The 12,694-nt window shown below is 33.6% G+C and overlaps 1 protein-coding gene across 1 annotated transcript in view; it reads right to left on the bottom strand.

The window, feature by feature from the left end:
• The window catches only part of LOC127838610 (cryptochrome-1-like), a 67,306-nt gene that overhangs the window by 29,077 nt on the left and 25,535 nt on the right, over nucleotides 1–12,694 (bottom strand). The window lies entirely within an intron of this gene.

Here is a 12,694-nt window from a genome sequence, read left to right as displayed (position 1 = left end):
TTTTTTTTAAATATGGCCTATTTGTGAGTAAAATATTGAAGGTTTAAAGTTGATAGGCGTAAGTGGGTTTTGCATTTCGGGCATCTGTTAAAATAAAATCGTTCTGTTCTGTTGCTTTCATAATAATTTAGTCATTTTAATACTATTGATCTATAAAATCGCAAAGAAATAATAAAATATTTACTTACACATCGATTCCATTCAGGATTTCATATGATGGTTGCATAATTATAGGGAATTTAGCAGACTTTACTGGTTAAAGTGTTGTAGCGTTCTTGAACAAACAATGATGGCTCAGCTTTTGGTAAAATCCAGCACATGTTGAATGTTAACGTATTAATGCGGGTAATTAAAACTGGGATATTATTATGATAATTTATAACTCATATGAACTTTTTCTAAAACCTGGTACCTATTTCTTGTTTAAATGCCACCTTTTGGCATCCGAATGTTATTTTGTTTCGTCAAAATTTAGAGTTGGCTTGTTGGAAAATCATTTTATTAAAAAATTCTTGCCTAAATAGATATACCGATGGCATGCTTACATTGGTAAACAGTTGTATTAGCTAAGAATTAAGAAACTAGAGTGTTAACAAGATTTTACTATAGCCATATAAGGAAAAATGCCCCGCCCCTTGGCAGCCATGTTTGTCAAGCAAACGTTACCATTTTCAAACTCATCCAAAATATCATTGAGACCAATCTTCTGACTAAATTTCATGAAGATTGGACAATTATTGTGGCCCCTAGAGAGTAAACAAGGCAAATGTTGAAGCTACACAACGCATGACGGACGGAGCACATTGTGCTCAGGTGAGCTAAAAATAAAAAAAATTAATTTACCGTGGTGTGTGTAAGTAACAAGAGCATCCCATAACAGGTGACACGCTCAGCTGCGGGTGGAATTTTGAATAAATGAAAGCTTGTCAGATTATTTTTTTTAGGTCATATTGTCCTTGACCTTTGACCTAGTGACCCAAAAATGGGTGTGGCATGTAGAACTAATCAAGGTGCACCTACATATGAATTTGCAAAGTTGTAGGTTGAAGCACTTTTATTTTAGAGCCAAGCCAATGTTCAAAACCTTAACAAAATGTTTAGGTTTAAGCACGACGCAGACAGCGGACGATGAGCTTGCTATGACAATACCTCGGGTTTTCTCAGAAAACAGCCGGGCTGAAAATTGCAATACATGCTTTTAAATTACAATGCAACATGATATATGTCTGGCTGTGATTATTTTGACCAACAGAGATCCAGTTAAGGTTTTGTGAAATTCTTTTCATTACTACCAGATTTTTCAAAAATAATTCTTAACTCTGAAATTTTATTCTTAACGTTACTATCAAGTTTTGCATAATAATTCTTAACTTTTCTTAATGACCAAACATAAATAGTAATGGGTGTCATCGTTTCTATAATGTCTTTCTTAACATTCTACTTTGGCTCACTTTACGTACAATATGTTAAAAGCGTGTTTTTTTGCACGCTTTGCAGTTTTTTAGGACGTTCTCTGGGCGCAGCAATTTGTTTGACAGATAGCATGTACACGCCGTCTTTATTTGAAAAAATGCGATTCGTTAAACAAATCCAATAAGCATTCTATATAAGTACCGAAAAGATCTTTAATACGCAAAAAGAACTCAATAACAAGAGCTATCAGAGAACAGCGCGCTCGACTATTCGAGTGCTTGACAGTATAACATAAGCCATCATGGTGAAATTGTTCATCTTCAATTATATATTAGACGATCTTTTAAAAATAAACAAGGGACAAAATTGTCACAAAACCAGGTTTTCATTGTGAAAAAAAAATCTGATAAAGGGAGAAAACTCAAACTGAACTTTTGAAATGACCAAAAAAAAATTAACCCCCTTTGTAAGTTTTTTTTTTTTTAAATCTATTTTTAGTCGTGGCGACCTTGACATTGGAGATATTGACGTGATTCTTTCGTGGGACACACCGTCCCATGATGGTGAACAAATGTGCCAAATGATTTTAAAATCTCACAATGAATGACATAGTTATGGCCAGGACAAGCTCATTTATGGCCATTTTTGACCTTTGAACTCAAAGTGTGACCTTGACCTTGGAGATATGGACGTAATTATTTCGCGCGACACACCGTCCAATGATGGTGAACAAATGTGCCAAATGATTTTTAAATCTGACGATGAACGACATAGTTAGGCCACGACTTTTATATTTCTTGGTTTACAAAACCGCCGACCCTAATTTTTGGAAAATGGGAAAAAAAAATAAAATCGGAAAATCGTCTTTTTTTTTAAATATTTTATTCCCGACCGCACTGCAAAACGAGCGAAACGAGAAAAAAAACGATCCGGTTTGAGTACGGTTGCGAATAAAATCGGGTTAGTACAATCAACGATTGGTTCACATATATTGCAGAGATCGGGATATTTTTCAATGTGACACATTATGTACCAGTCCTTTTATGGGCACTTCTCAAAATTTATTTCGGGTAAAAATTACAGACAATAAGAAAATCAGCGTCAGTAAAATTTATTTCCGAGTCTGTGACGCAACTTTATTGTTTAACATGTTAATTATATTAAACAAACCCGATAGTAGATAAAAAAAGTATTTGATAATTAGTATAAATAATCCAATAAAACACTGCCATTATTTACGATATATGTGTTTAGGAATTTTGTAAACACGTCCGCCATATTTTATAGGAACTGTACAGAAATTTTGGAAATCGGAACAAATCGGTATATCTCGGAAAATCATTGATAAATGTTTTTGTCGTTTCAATGCTTAGGGCCGAGTAATTTCGGCAAATCGGAACTCAACTTGCGTAAAACACTAGCTCAATTAACCATTTAACTCCGCCTCCGTTCTCGGCAAAAGATTCGAAGGCGGAGCTATGCACGTGCTTTTATTAAATTGGAGGATTGCAATTGAGAAACAAACACACGATTGGTTCGGCATGTTGATTGCTAGACAAAGGAAGCCAATTTTTTCGGCGCGAAATTTGTCGCTTTATTGCTTCCGACAGAAAGCGGCTTTCCTTTGATGACGTCAAACTGTCAATTCACACAGACGGCACATTTTCGGAAGACTTTAACTGACTCCTTGTTTACAATTCCGGTAAAAAAAACACTTGCTTTACATTAAACTTTGGATTAAATTATCAAAATAAAGCAAAAGCGAAGTTGACAAATATGATTAAATTAATTCGCATCAGTTCAAATAAGACGTTTTGCGTTGTAAATCAACGAGTTTTCATGACAACAATAACTTTGACAAACATTACCGCGACGACGCATGGATCGATCTACCTCGATTTTTTTTCATGTACGATCTCATAAGTCGAGTAAGAGCAAACACATACCGGGTAATTTGTGTATGAGTAGTTTATCTTATATAAGATTTATGCAACGGGCATTGCATTGCGTAATGAAGCGCATCGAATTATGGAAATGAAGCGCAGTTTTTCGTTTTAATGGGAGAAGAACGCATGTCATGTAATGGAGTGTTTAAAATTGCCTGATGTTACAAAAGGTGCTTTTAGGACTCATTTCATTTGAAGATATAGATGTGTTTCATTGCATAATTTGATTTTTTGTCTCTGTGTTAAGGTTATAAAAGATATGTTGTCTTTGTTCTGATGTTATTAGTATTAACTTTTTTTTCCGATGTTTTTTTTTTTTATTTTTTCGACCGCCCGATGGACCATTTTCAAAATAATTTTTGTAAACCAATAAAAAAAAAAGTCGTGGCCTTATGGCTCGGACAAGCTCATTTATGGCCATTTTTGACCTTTGAACTCAAAGTGTGACCTTGACCTTGGAGATATCGACGTAATTATTTCGCGCGACACACCGTCCAATGATGGTGAACAAATGTGCCAAATGATTTTAAAATCTGACAATGAACGACATAGTTATGACCCGGACAAGCTTATTCCGCCAGCCCGTCAGCCAGCCCGCCCGCATTCGCCAATCTAATAACCAGTTTTTTCCTTCGGAAAACCTGGTTAAAAAAGGAAAAAACAAATTTTTGAGGGGGGGGGGTAGGGGAGATGGGGTGAGAAGGGGGTATAATGTGGGGTGTGGTAATTTATTAGATGATGTTTACAAATAAATAAATATATATACACTGCAACTCCAATTTAACGCTCTCCGTTATAACGCTGAATCCAATAAAACGCGGATGGGTCTTGGATCCCGTTTTTTCTCCAATCTTCCATTTCTGATTCAAATCCATGCAACTTCATTTATTTTCAGACAATTCAAAGATGGCGGCGATCACATCTTGATTGCCAATCTGAACGCATCGGACAGTGGGCTACACCACACCGTCTCTCTGATGTACGTAGGCGGCCGTCATATTGGATTTGGAACTACTTTAGAAAACAAGATGGAGGCCCCCTCGTTAAGAGGAAAAATTGAAATGTGTGTTTTAGCTCGTCTTTTTCAAGATAACATTCTTTAAGTACTAATTTAATGTAGATCTGTGAATTCCCACAACGTACTTTAAAACTTGTTAAAATTTAAAGATGCCATTACTGACATACTGATAGGAGTACTTATAATATTGACATCGAGTAGATTTAAAAATTAAATCGACTGTTTTTGTTATATTTTGTGAGATACGAGGATTGCTTACATAAACTTGATAAAGTATGAAACACATCACTCATTGTATGAGCATGGATGGCCGATTGATCCAAACGGTAGACTTTTACTCCATGGGGTCAATGGTTCGAGCCCATTTGAGGGTTACTTTTATATTTTTATTCAATTTTATTCTTTTTTTATTGCAGCTTTTTAGATTCAATGTTTGCATTTATCAATATAGCATAGAGTCTATAATGACAAAAATAATTTGGGGAGTTCTTATGGTATAGTTAGGTTTTGTGACATTACAAGGATTGCTTATATGTTAATAAAGTATAAAATAAACCACTGACTATATGGGAGCACTGATGGCCCATTTGTTTAAGCTTTTACAGTAAAAGCTTAAACAAATGGGCCATCAGTGCTCCCATATAGTCAAGGGTCAGTGGATCGAGCCCAGTTAAGGGAGATTTCCTTTCTTTTTTTTCTTTTTTTTATTGAGGTATTTTGCTAAAATGTTTACTTATCAATTTAAAGTATTTAATAAAAAACTTCAATACATGTCTAATTTGTGAAAATGTCCCTTTGAAATTGCTAGTTTTCCTCTTACATGCCCTTGTATTTTATGATAGAATACTTTCCTCTCCAGGGGAAAGAGGTATGGGTTTGAATCCCATCGGGGGCTTCAGAGGATGATTCATTTTGAGACAAATGTTAATATTTGCTTTAGTGTATCCCAAAATTAACCTAATATTAAATATATAACTGTGAAAGATAATTCAAAATAATGTTTGTTTCTATATACATTGTGATCCATGGACATGAACATTCAATTATGCAAGAAACATGTATGATTTGAGGGAAGAATAAGACAGCAAACTTAGAATGGACATTCATTTTAGATTGTTTAGTAACTAAAACTATAAATGTTGTAAAGCTTGTGTATGACTTCCTTGCTTCTGGACAGCAGAACAGTTTAGGCATAAATGATTACTCTTTTTCTTTAGAATCAACATTGATGCATTATTACCTAAGCAAAGTTGAGCTTTTTAAAAACTCTAATTGGGAACTGAATTTTTCATGTTCGTTGCTTGCAATTTACCAGTACTGAACATAATGTTACTCATAAATATCCAGGTTAATTTGTATAAGACCTCGTATCATATTTATATACATGTAAGCTACCCGGTTTACATTTATGATGATGACATTTTGTGTTTGGTTGTAAATTTACAGAGAAAATATACTACAGCCGCATGTCACCAGAGTTGTTAAAAGGGCATTTAGACAGTATTGTCCCTGACTTTTGCCCATTTTGACATATTCGTATAAACAAGAGGGCCACAATGGTCCTGTATCGCTCCACTGCTGAAAAAAGGCTGAAATAAATATTCTCGGCATGTGCAAATACTTAAATATAGGCCCTATTTAAGCACATGTACACTTTTGTGACCCCTGGGCTGGGCCAAATTTAACCCCAGGCGCATAATTTGAGCAAACATTGTAGAGGACTACTATACCTCACTACATACAAAATGTGGTAGCCCTAGGTCCTAGAGTTAAGGATAAGAATATGTTAACAGTTTTCACAAAATAAGCAAGATATAAGCGTATATAATGTTCAATTTTGTGACCGCGGGTCAGGGTCAAATTTGACCCAAAGGGCATAATTTGAACCATCTTGGTAGAGGACTATAAGATGTTACTGCATACCAAATTTGTTAGCCGTAGTCTGAATGGTTTTCGACAAGAAGATTTTTAAAGATTTCACAAAATAGGCGCTTTATAAGCGTTTAATTAATTTTGTGACCCCCCGGGGCAGGGTCAAAGTTGACCCCAGATATATTATTTGAAAAAATTTGGTAGCCCTAGGCCCAATGGTTATGAACAAAAAAGATTTTTAAAGTTTTCACAAAATAGGCCCCATATAAGCGTATGTTCAGTTTTGTGACCCCCCGGGCAGGGTCAAATTTGACCCAAGGGGCAAAATTTAAACAAACTAGGTAGAAAACTATAAGATGTCACTACATACCAAATTTGGTAGCCCTATGCCATATAGTTAAGGACAAGAAGATATTTAAAGTTTTCACAAAATAGGCACTATGTTAGCATATATTTGATTTTGTGGCCCCCAGGGCAGGGTCAAATTTGACCCCTGGGGCATAATTTGAAAATATTAAGTAGAGGACTATACAATGTCACTACATACCAAATTGTGTAGCTCTAGGCCTAATGGTTATGGACAAGAATTTTCTTTTAAGTTTTCACAAAAAAGGCATTATATAAGCATATGTTCAATTTTGTGACCCCTGGGGCATGGTCAAATTTGACCCCAGGGATAAATTCGAACAAATTTGGTAGAGGACTATAAGATGTCACTACATACCAAATTTGATAGCCCTAGGCCAGATGGTTATGGACAAGAATATATTTGAAGTTTTCACAAAATAAGCACTTTATAAGCATTCAATTTTGTGACCCCCGGAGCAGTTTCAAATTTGACCCCAGGGGCATTATTTGAACAAACTAAAAGAGAACTATTACATGTCACTACATACATAATTTGGTAGCCCTATGCCATACAGTTATGGACAAGATGTTTTTAAAGTTTTCACAAAATAGGCCATATATAAGCATATGTTCAATGTTGTGACCCTCGGCGCAGGGTCAAACTTGACTCAAGGGGCATAATTTGAACAAACTTGGTAGAGGACTATAAGATGTCACTACATACCAAATTTGGTAGCCCTAGGCCCAATAGATATGGACAAAAGATTTTTAAAGTTTTCACAAAATAAGCACTTTATAAGCATATATTAAATTTTGTCACCCTCGGGACAGGGTCAAACTTGACCCCAGGGGCATAATTTAAACAAACTTGGTAGAGGACTATAAGATGCCACTACGTACCAAATTTGGTAGCCCTACGCCCAATGGTTATGGTCGAGATTTGTAAAGTTTTCACATAATAGACCCTATATACGCATATGTTAATTTTGTGACCCCCGGGGCAGTGTCAAATTTGACCCCAGGGGCATAATTTGAACAAATTTGGCCAGTGGAGCTAAAAACTGATTCTTTGTTTAGCGTGCAAAGGGGATGGAGGAACATTTGTTGGTGCCTTTTTAAAAAGTTGTTTCATTGTGTGGAAAATTGAGTTTAAAAATGTATACACAATGCCTTATTTGTGGCAAATTCCAACAATGTCTGTGGTTTTTCATGTAAAAACAAGAGATATGTTTGTCAGAAACATAATGCCCCCTATTGCGCCGCTTTGAAGCCGTATATTTGACCTTTAAGGATAATCTTGACCTTTCAGTACTCAAAATGTGCAGCTCCATGAGATACACATGTATGCCAAGTTGCTATATTCAATATTGCAAAAGTTATAGGAAATGTTTAAGTTTTCGGACAAACAGTTAGCACATATAAGTTGGTTTTACAAATTCACTGAGTGAAAACATTGGGCACTTATATAGCTCAAAGTGACCGGGAAACAAATTCTTGTGTTCTGATTTACATACATGTATTTACACTTGCAAAATTCAAAGTTAAGAATGGTAATTGTTCTCTTATTGCCAACAACTGCATAAATCTTAACATTGTAAACTGGTTGTTTTGTCTTTATTACTACTTTTGTACATTCTTATGTATTGCCCTCTTTATATTAACTTTCAACATATATATTATATACAGTAATTGTAGATATCATATGTTTTGTGACGTAAATGTGCAGGGTTCTTGTTACTTGTCACACCCATTTCCATTTCATAATGAATTAACACTGATATAGGATATTAGTGATTTTTTTATTATTGTATTTATGTAAACTTATTCTCTATGCTGATGAAAGTGTCATCCTTTATTTTCACAAAGATCCTAGTATCATCAGTAGTGTTTTTTGTAAAGAACTTGAAAATTGTATTAAATGGTTAGTGGATAACAAACTGTCTTTACACCTTGGAAAAACTGAATGTATAGTGTTTTGTTCCAAAAGGATATCTAAACTTCATAATTTTAATGTATAATGTAATGATCACACTATTGTTTCTCAATCATCTGTTGAAGAACACCTTGGTTCAATATTTGACACTGATCTTTTTGCTACATCTATTGTTAATAATATTATTAAAAAGGTGAACTCAAGAATAAGATTCTTCAGGGGCGTAGCTAGCATTTTTTTAGCTGTAGGCCCGAATATGTTACATAAAAACAGGGTGTGTGTGCGGGGTACCCCCCTGGAAATTGTTTAAATCCCATAACGCCTGTGGTGAGATTTAAAGCATATCTAGACAAATAATAAGGTAAGAAAATATAAGACTTTGGCCTGTATTTTTTTTTATATTTTACTTTTTTATCTCAATGTCAGAAAACTAAATTTTACTGTATTATCTTTATACCTAAAAACTAAATTTTAAAACAATATGGAACAGAGAAACATTTAAAATTGTAACACTCATTTATTCACAAGTCAAACCATGGGAATTCTTTCCAATAATACTGTCTGCATGTCTATATAGAAAGAAGTAGAGTTGATAATTGGAAGATATGTCCTTTGAACAAGACCAGAATCCATTGCCTGAGGATCATGTCAATATGAAATGCAGATTTCTTACACCTCACCACCTTCAGGGTCAACATTTTAATGCATTTTTCGAAGTTGAAGCAATTTTAATTTTTTCATGTTTCAAAAAAAATTGTAGGCCCGGGCCTGCTGTGCCTAATAGCAGCTACACCCTGTTCTTGTATAGACAAAACCACTGTTCAAATATGGAATTAAGAAAATTGTTATGTAACTCATTGGTTCAATGCCATTTTGACTATGCTAGCTCTTCATAGTACAATGGTATAAGTAAACAGTTAAAAAAAAGACTACAAGTTGTACAGAATAAAGTTGTTAAATTTATTCATGGATATGACTCTAGAACATCTTTGAAAGTAAAAGATTTTAGAAGTATTGGTTGGTTAAATGTTCAAAACAGAGTTAAGCAAATAACACTCAACCATGTTTATAAAATTGTTAACAAGAAATGTCCTTCTAACATGACCTTTTTTTATAATAATATTAGTTTAGTATCTGATATACATAGTGATAACAGTAGACATAGTAAAGATAACTTTTATTTACCTCAATGTCCTGAAGTGAATGGTTTTACCAGCACTACTTTTAATTATAAACGATCAAAGACTGGAACTGTTTACCTGCTGATGTAAAAATCATTATAAAAGAATAAATATGAATTTGAAAACAGAGTGAAAACTTCTCTCACAGACATAATGATTGAAATTGAAAGAAGATGCTGATTTTATTTGTTACTAGTAGTCTTATTGTTTAAATTAATGTTTTATGTGATTGGTTTGTTATATAATATATATATATATAGCCTATCAGGGATCATATTTTCCCGCAACATCAATCGGTCCGGATTTAAATGGGGAAAAGTGCCCGAAAATTTATATCCGAAATCATGACAAATTACGTTAAAATATATGCCATTGATTTTGCTATTCATGAAGATGGTATAATAAATGAACAAGTTAAATTTCCTTAGGCATTATTTTTAAACGGAACATACGAGTTTTCTCATTTTGTTTTATCATTTGCTATTTCATTGACATTGGTTGTTTCGTGTGCTGTTTTATCTGACTGTTTTTCATCGTTGTCAATATTATAAGTCAATCTACCGATGTTTTAAATCGTTGTCAATTCGATAATAGCTTACAAACATGCATTGAACCCAACAAATGTCTGTGCGTAGGATTGTTACTGACAATAACAAAACCAAATATTTAAGAAATAATTCATGTACGTTATAGACGAGTTAATTGTTATTGTTTACATTCGGGATTTTCCGCGCATGCGCACTGACTGGTTGGCAAAAACACTGGTTACAGTCAGGTAAAACATGTATAAAGGGCTTTTGTTTAGTCAATTAAATGATAAAAAATCCGAAATAAACATTACAACTCTTAAACAATAGTGCAAATATATCATATTTAGTACTAATAAATGTATCATCATATATATAATTTCCTCTTTATAAAAATACAAATTAGTTATTAGCATCAGAGTAAACGTGGTCGGAAGACTAAATACTGACAATACCACACAACAAAACAGGGACCTATACAAACAAAGGGATGAGACACTCACTGAACCGAAGAACAAGCTATCGCGTTGTTACGCAAAAGGGAACGAGACTTGTGACCCAACGAGACTTCGCGCTTCGAGGCAAATTTTAACAGCCGCCATTTTGACAAAGCGAGACCGTGACAAAGCAATCGAGAAATAATAAGAGTACAAATTAACCAAGTGTTGCCAACACAGAAGTATTCATTGCAAAGGTTTGTTGAGTTTGATACATCTTATTGTTTCATTTGTTTTCGACTATGCTTTGTATTTACTTATAAAACAACGGTGGGTATTTTCACTAAATCATGCGTATCATTGTTTACACTTCCATAATCCGAGAAACGTGTGTCGTGGCTTTTTTCAAAAGGCTTGGTCAAATAAAGCTCTATACTATTGATTTTGGTATTCTTACAAACGTTACATTTCAACGCATTGTGTGATTCTAATTTTATTTGTATTGTTAGCAAATTCATGATTTTAAATGAGCACAAAGGCAATACAATTTAAGTCATTTTAAATTTTTTTACCACTATCAGTTTCATCAACATATGTCGTGGCTCTTTTTGAAAGGCTCAGTCAATACTAGCCCTATATTAATCTTATGGGTATCTTTACAAAAATTACATTTTAACGCATTGAGTGATGCTAATTTTATTTGTTTTATTTGCAAATTCATGATTTTGAATGAGCACAAGGGCAATACAATTTTAGTCATTTTTTTATATTTTACCACTTTCAGTTTCATCAACATATGCCGTGGCTATTTTTGAAAGGCTCAGTCAATACTAGCCATATATTAATCTTATGGGTATCTTTACAAACATTACATTTCAACGCATTGAGTGATGCTAATTTTATTTGTATTATTTGCAGAGGCATAATTTTGTATTAGCTCAAATATTATACAACTTTAGTCTTTTTTTATTTTGTAATCACTATCAGTTTGATCAACATATGTCGTGGCTCTTTTCGAAAGGCTCAGTCAATACTAGCCCTATATTAATCTTATTGGTATCTTTACAAACATTACAATTCAACGCATTGAGTGATGCTAATTTTATTTGTATTATTTGCAAATTCATGATTTTGAATGAGCACAAAAGCAATACAATTTTAGTCATTTTTTTATTTTTTTACCACTATCAGTTTCATCAACATATGTCGTGGCTCTTTTTTGAAAGGCTCAGTCAATACTAGCCCTATATATATCATGTTGGTGTCTTTACAAACGTTGCATTTCAATGCATTGTGTGGTGCAAATTTAATTTGCATTATTTGCAAAGGCATAATTTTGTGTTAGCTCAAAGATAATACCATTTTAGTCTTTTTTTTATTTTGTAATCACTATCAGTTTGATCAACATATGTCGTGGCTCTTTTCGAAAGGCTCAGTCAATACTAGCCCTATATTAATCTTATGGGTATCTTTACAAACATTACATTTCAAGGCATTGTGTGATGCTAATTTTATTTGTATTATTTGCAAAGGCATAATTTTGTATTAGCTCCAAGATGATACAATTTCAGTTATTTTTAATTTTTTTAGTTAAACGTGTTATCAACATATGTTGAGGCTTTTTTCAATAGACTCCGTCAATAGTAGCACTATTTTGATCATGTTGGTATTTTTGCAAATGTTACACTTCAATAAATTGTGTGGTGCACATTTTATTTACATGAATTGCAAAGGCATAATTTTGTATTAGCTCAGAGATTATACAATTTTAGGCTTTTTTTTTTTTAACCAGTCTCGGTTTTGAATGTGTATGTCAATGCTCTTTTCAAAAGGCTCGGTCAATAATTGACCTATGATAATCATGTTGGTATCTTTAGATATGTGACACTTCAATGCATTGTGTGTTTCACATTTAATTTGCATTATTTACTAACTCATAACTTTGTATAAGCTAAAGGACAATATAACTTTAGTCATTTTTTAATTGTTAGACCGCTTTCAGTTTTGTATACATATGTC

The sequence above is a fragment of the Dreissena polymorpha genome, chromosome 7 (genome assembly GCF_020536995.1).
Source record: "Dreissena polymorpha isolate Duluth1 chromosome 7, UMN_Dpol_1.0, whole genome shotgun sequence".
NCBI classification, from domain to species: domain Eukaryota; kingdom Metazoa; phylum Mollusca; class Bivalvia; order Myida; family Dreissenidae; genus Dreissena; species Dreissena polymorpha.
Note: the sequence above shows the minus strand (reverse complement) of the source record. Positions and strands in the feature narration are given on the sequence as shown.